This window comes from Mastomys coucha, unplaced genomic scaffold (assembly GCF_008632895.1).
Source record: "Mastomys coucha isolate ucsf_1 unplaced genomic scaffold, UCSF_Mcou_1 pScaffold6, whole genome shotgun sequence".
Classification (NCBI taxonomy): Eukaryota; Metazoa; Chordata; class Mammalia; order Rodentia; family Muridae; genus Mastomys; species Mastomys coucha.
In genome coordinates this window covers 99257965-99264099 of record NW_022196912.1, presented here as the reverse complement: position 1 = coordinate 99264099, position 6135 = coordinate 99257965, and the positions used below count along the sequence as shown (strand labels likewise).

At 43.2% G+C, this 6135-nt stretch overlaps 1 long non-coding RNA gene across 1 annotated transcript in view; it reads right to left on the bottom strand.

The window, feature by feature from the left end:
* LOC116080936 overlaps positions 1 to 2754 on the bottom strand; it is a 7218-nt gene extending 4464 nt beyond the window's left edge. Inside the window, exon 1 of the long non-coding RNA XR_004114685.1 lies at positions 2688 to 2754. This is a non-coding gene — a long non-coding RNA (uncharacterized LOC116080936). The remainder of the gene's footprint in view (positions 1 to 2687) is intronic.
* Between the last annotated feature and the right edge of the window lie 3381 nt (positions 2755 to 6135).

The following is a 6135-nucleotide window of genomic DNA, read 5'->3' as shown; positions in this document are numbered from 1 at the left end:
TTTTTTTTTTTTTAATATTTATTTATTACTATATCTAAGTACACTGTATCTGTCTTCAGACACGCCAGAAGAGGGCATCAGACCCCATTACAGATGGTTGTAAGGCACCATGTGGTTGCTGGGATTTGAACTCAGAACCTCTGGAAAAGCAGTCAGTGCTCTTAACCACTGAGGCATCTCTCCAGTCCCAAAGCAAGTCTTATAAGGACAACATTTAATTGGGGCTGGCTTCAGAGTGGGAACATGGCAGCATCCAGGCAAGCATGAAAGCAGGAGGAGGTAAGAGTTCTACATCGTCATCTGAAGGTTGCTAGCAGAATACTAACTTCCAGACAGCTAGGATGAGGCTCTTAAAGCCCACACCCACAGTGGCACACCTACTCCAACAAGGGCATATCTATTACAACAGGGCCACACCCTCTAATAGTACCACTCCCTAGGCCGAGCATATTTAAAGCATCACAGACAGCATTTTTATTATTTGGAAATTTCACATAATGCACTGGAGTCACATTCACTTTCCAGTCCTCCAACATTCATCCTCCACTTCTGTGATCTCCCCCAAAATAAAAGAAGAGGAAGAGGAGGAGGAAGAAGAGGAAGAAGAAGAGGAAGAAGAAGAGGGAGAGCCAGAGGAGGAGGAGGAGGAGGAGGGGAAAGTCCAAGTATAATTTGTGTTATTCATATACTCAGTGGAGCATGCTCAAACTTCCAGTAGACAGACCCTTAAAGAAAACTGAGTTCTAGCGGGGCAGTGGTAGTGCACGCCTTTAATCTCAGCACTTAGGAGGCAGAGGCAGGTGGATTTCTGAGTTCAAGGCCAGCCTGGCCTACAGAGTGAGTTCCAGGACAGCCAGGGCTACACAGAGAAACCCTGTCTCCAAAAAAAAAAAAAAAAAAAAAAAAAAAAAAAAAAAAAAAAAAAAAACCAACAACAACAGCAAAAAACTGAGTTCTAGTTAGGTAGTGGTGACACACACCTTTAATCCCAGGACTAGGGAGGAAGAGACAGGTAGATCTCTGAGTCTGAGGCCAGCCTGGTCTACAGAGTGGGTTCTAAGACAGCCAAGGCTACACAGAGAAACCCAGTCATGAAAAATAAAACAAAACAAAGCAAAGCAAAACTAAACAAAAGACTCAATCTTTCTCCACCCCACCTCCCCAGAAGCCATCAACTGTGAAGGGCTACACTTCAGCATCCCTTTCACACTTTTTAAGAGTTCTCTCTAATGGCTTCCTGACTGAATTGTTTGTTTTTTAAGGGAGTGTAGGGGAGAGAGAGGGTGTCACAGAAGCCTTCTCTGTCTCATTCTCAATAGTGAGTATCCAGTCATTGATATCACTGCAAAAGAAGCTTCCTTGCCCTTTATAGTCAGTGGCAGCATGGATCAGAGACTTCCACACGGCTTCTGACAATAGCACAGGCCTTGGACATCAACATAGATGGTAGCAGACCACAGACAATCCCATAGCTTGTGGTTTGTGATGGTTTGTATATGCTCGACCCAGGGAGTGGCACTATTAGAAGGTGTGGCCTTGTTGGAGTAGGTATATCACTGTGGGTGTGGGCTTTAAGACCCTCGTCCTAGCTCCCCGGAAGCCAGTGTTCTGCTAGCAGCCTTCAGATGAAGATGTAGAACTCTCAGTTCCTCCTGCACCATGCCTGCCTGGGTGCTGCCATGCTCCCACTTTAATAATGGACTGAACCTCTGAACCTGTAAGCCAGCCCCAATCAAATGTTGTCCTTTGTAACCTTGGTCATGGTGTCTGTTCACAGCAGTAAAACCCAAACTAAGACACTATGTTAACAACATAAAATAAAATAATAAAAAGAGACTGCTTCTGAGTGGAGGGCATGGAGAGCTGGGTATGAGCAAGCTTAGTGGGCAAAGTGCTACACAAACATGAGGACCTAAGTTCAGGTCCCTTTCAGGCATGGCATGTAGATAAGAGATCCAGGAATGGTTCTGTAATCCAGGCTTGCTAGGGGGTAAGCAGAGACAGGAGGATCATGGGAGTAAACCAGTTTAATTTAAACAGATTGAGGAAGACACATGATATCAGCCTCCACACACACACACACATACACACACGGACACACACACTCACACATTTTCAGGGAGAGCATGGGCTATGAGTATAGTTCAGTGCAGTGTTCCCTTAGCATCCCTGAGGCTGTGAATTCTATTGCAGCTCCACAAACAGAAAAATGAGAACAAAGTTCTCAAGGCTCCTGAGAGGCAAGAGGAGCTGAGAATTGAGCTTTTGCATAGTTAACCACGAGGAATTTATTGGAGACTGCAATATACCTTACTTTGGTAAAGTGTCATGGGCAGTTTCACCTTATCACAAAGTGACCCTGAAAGTGAGGAAGACTCCCTCCCCTCTCTTCAGATCCAAGTATGTTTGTCTCACCTCCCAGAGTCCTTGTTCAGGGATGGGATGGCCCCCTGGCCCTATGACAAGGACACAGAACAGTAGAATAGCCTAAGAGTGAAACATGGTAGCCTTGAGAACAGCTAAAGGGGGAAATGTCTGTGGACAGAGGTTACTATTGTTTATCCCATGATATAAATGCCTGTGGAGAGAGTGAGGAGACAAAACCCCATAAATAGAGCAACTCCAGTTAGGAGCTTCCAAGGACTGCTTCGTCCCCGTGCATACCTGCTGTGGGTTTGATGACTGACCTTGCCTTTGTTTGCTCTCTCAATCAGACCGCCCCAGTTGTCTCTGTTTGTTGAATGTTGTCAGTGCCTGGTTGGAGTACATTTTGCAATCAATCTGATGATTTCACTTATCAGCTTCTTGTTATTTGTTCTATTTTTCTATTTTTCTTTTTTTTTTTTCTTTTTCTTTTTCTTTTTTTTTTTTTTTTTTTTTTTTTTTTTTTTTTTTTTTTTTTTGGTTTTTTGAGACAGGGTTACTCTGTGTAGCCCTGGCTGTCCTGGAACTCACTCTGTAGACTAAGCTGGCCTCAAACTCAGAAATCCACCTGCCTCTGCCTCCCAAGTGCTGGGATTAAAGGTGTGTGCCACCACTGCCTGGCTTCTGTTATATTTTTCATTCAAAATATTTATTATTTACTGTGCACGGGTCCATATACCATAGTGTTCTCACAGAGATCAGAGGACAACTTTATGGAGTCCGGACCCTCTTCCCACTTTTTTCAAGGATGGAACTCAAGTCACCAGGCTTGGGCAGCAAGTACCTTTATCCACTGAGCCAATTCCCCAGCCCCTTGTTCTTTAACATGTGCTTGCTATATGCTTTATCAACACTCATTTGAAACTAAAAGTATGTCTATTGTAGATAATGTGTTGTAAATCATTTTCTCAATTAGTGGCTCTCAACCTTCCTAATGCTGCGATCCTTTACAGTTCCACATGCTGTGGTGACCCCGAACCATAAAATTAACTTGGTTGCTACTTCATAACTATAACTTTACCACTGTTATGAATTGTAATATAAATATGTGATATGCAAGATATCTGATATTTGACCCCCAAAGAAGTCACAAGCCACAGACTCTAGATCATGCCCTGGATCATACAGAACAGAGATCTGAGAACACTCTGCTGAATGGTAAATAATGTTGCTACAGTAACATACAGTAATGCTGCTTTCCCATCCTGTTAGCTAGATTACCAGCGTTTTTGCCCACTTTACCTAGAGAAGCTTGTTCTTGCCCTTCTTTGCGTGTATTTTATCTCTATTGGTGTGAGCCTAGAGATTGTAGCTCATTCATTTTTTTTAAAGATTTATTTGCCGGGCGTGGTGGTGCACGCCTTTAATCCCAGCATTTGGGAGGCAGAGGCAGGCAGCTTTCTGAGTTCGAGGCCAGCCTGGTCTACAGGACAGCCAGGACTATACAGAGAAACCCTGTATTCAAAAAAAAAAATTATTTATTTATTTATTTATTGTATGTGAGTACACACTGTAGCTGTACAGATAGTTGTTGGGAATTGACTTTAGGATCTCTGCTCACTCTGGCCCAAAGATTTATTTATTACTATACATAAGTACACTGTAGCTGTCTTTAGACACACCAGAAGAGGGCATCAGATCTCATTACGGGTGGTTGTGAGCCACCATGTGGTTGCTGGGATTTGAACTCAGGACCTTCGAAGAACAGTCAGTGCTTATACTCGCTGAGCCATCTCACCAGCCCCCTCATTCATTTTTTAAGAGCCTATGTGAGCAGTAGTCTTTGGCATCTATAGGGAATGCAAGCTAACTGGGTGTGGTGTTGCATGCCTTTAATTCCAGAGCTGGGGGTGGGGGGTAGAGACAGAGAGAATTCTCTGAGTGCAAGGCTCTTCTAGTCCACATGGCAAGTTCCAAATCAGTTAGCATTATGTGGTGGAACCCTATCTCAAAAGGAAAAATGAAGATAAACCAGGCATGGTGTTTCACGTCTGTATCTCACAGCTTGGAGCTAAGTGCTGCAGCAGGAGGATTGTTGAGAGTTTGAGGCCAGCCTGGGCTACAGAATAAGACCTTATTGGGGGTTGGGGGGTGGGGAGAGCAGCAATAATAAAGCACAACTTGTATTTGTAAATTTAATAAAATGCCTAGGGGACTTCCTAAGAAATGCTTTACATTTATCCAGTGCCCAGTGTAGGAGGATAGCTTGTGGGAACTGGTTCTGCCCTTCTACCGTGTGAGTTCTAGAGATCAAACTCAGGCCATCAGCTATCTTGCCAGGGGCTGGAGGATGGCATGGTGGCTCAGCGGTTAAGAACACCGACTGTTCTTCCTGTCCTGAGTTCAATTCCCAGCACCCACATGGTGGCTCACAACCATCTACAATGCAATCTGATGCCCTCTTCTGGTGTGTCTGAAAACAGTGACAGTGTACTCATATATAAAATTAAAAAAAAAAAAAACCATAAAAAAGAAAAGAAAAGTCAAGTTCACACACCGGATAATAGACAAGAGAGGATCTGGGTTCAGTTTCCAATACCCATGTGGCATCTCACAACCTTTCATAATTTCAGTACCGGGGCTCCAATACCCGCTTTGACTTCTGCAGTTACCAGGTATGCACGTGATGTACACACATACATGCAAACAAAACAATTATTAACATAAAATAAAATAATTTTTAAGAATCAAGCTATATTGCCAGCTTCTAGGGTTCTTTTTTGAGAAAGGGTTGGATTCAAACTCACAAACATTCTGCCTCTGCTTGCTGAGTTTTGGGATTAAAGGTGTGGTGTGCTGTCTTACCCAGTACTAGCAGACTATTGAGAACCTTAATTAACACTCAGGGGAGCCAGGCGGTGGTGGTGCACACCTTTAATCCCAGCACTTGGGAGGCAGAGGCAGGTGGATTTCTGAGTTTGAGGCCAGCCTGGTCTACAGAGTGAGTTCCAGGACAGCCAGGGCTATACAGAGAAACCCTGTCTCAAAAAACAAAAACAAAAAACAAAACAAAACCATTCAGGGGACAATTTGTAATCCTCACAACATGAAATCCATAATTGAAAGACCATAAGATTATCATGGCCCATTTCATTTTATCTACTTGTTTTCTCTTATCTGACTTAGTTTTACATTTCAGTGTGAATTCGTATGCAGCACTATCATTAAACTGAGTATTGAATTTCACTCCCCAAAGATAAGTGAAGCATACATTATTGCAGTACTGACATCCTTACTTGTCATTTCATAGGCATTTTAAAAACATTTCAGAGCATGATGTACATGCCAGGTGCCTACAGAGGCCAAAAAAAAAAAAATGTGTAATCCCCTGGGGCTGGAGGCATAGTCATTTGCAAGCCACCCTGTGAAATCTGGGGATTGAACTCCAGTCCTCTGAAAGGGCAGCTGATGCATTTATTTATTTATTTATTTATTTATTTATTTATTTATTTTAAAGATTTTAATTTTGTGAGCCATCTCTCCAGCCCCGACTTTTCTATTCTTAAAGGCTTATTTAGGTTTTTAAAACTTTTTATTGACTCTGTGAGTTTCACATCATGCACACCAGTCCTGCTCATCTCCTTGCCCCCTAATATACACCCTTTGCCCTTGCAGCCTCCCCCTCAAATAAAACACACACACACCACCACCACCACCTCCACCACCCTCACCACCACCACCACCAGCAGCACCACCACCACCAGCACCACC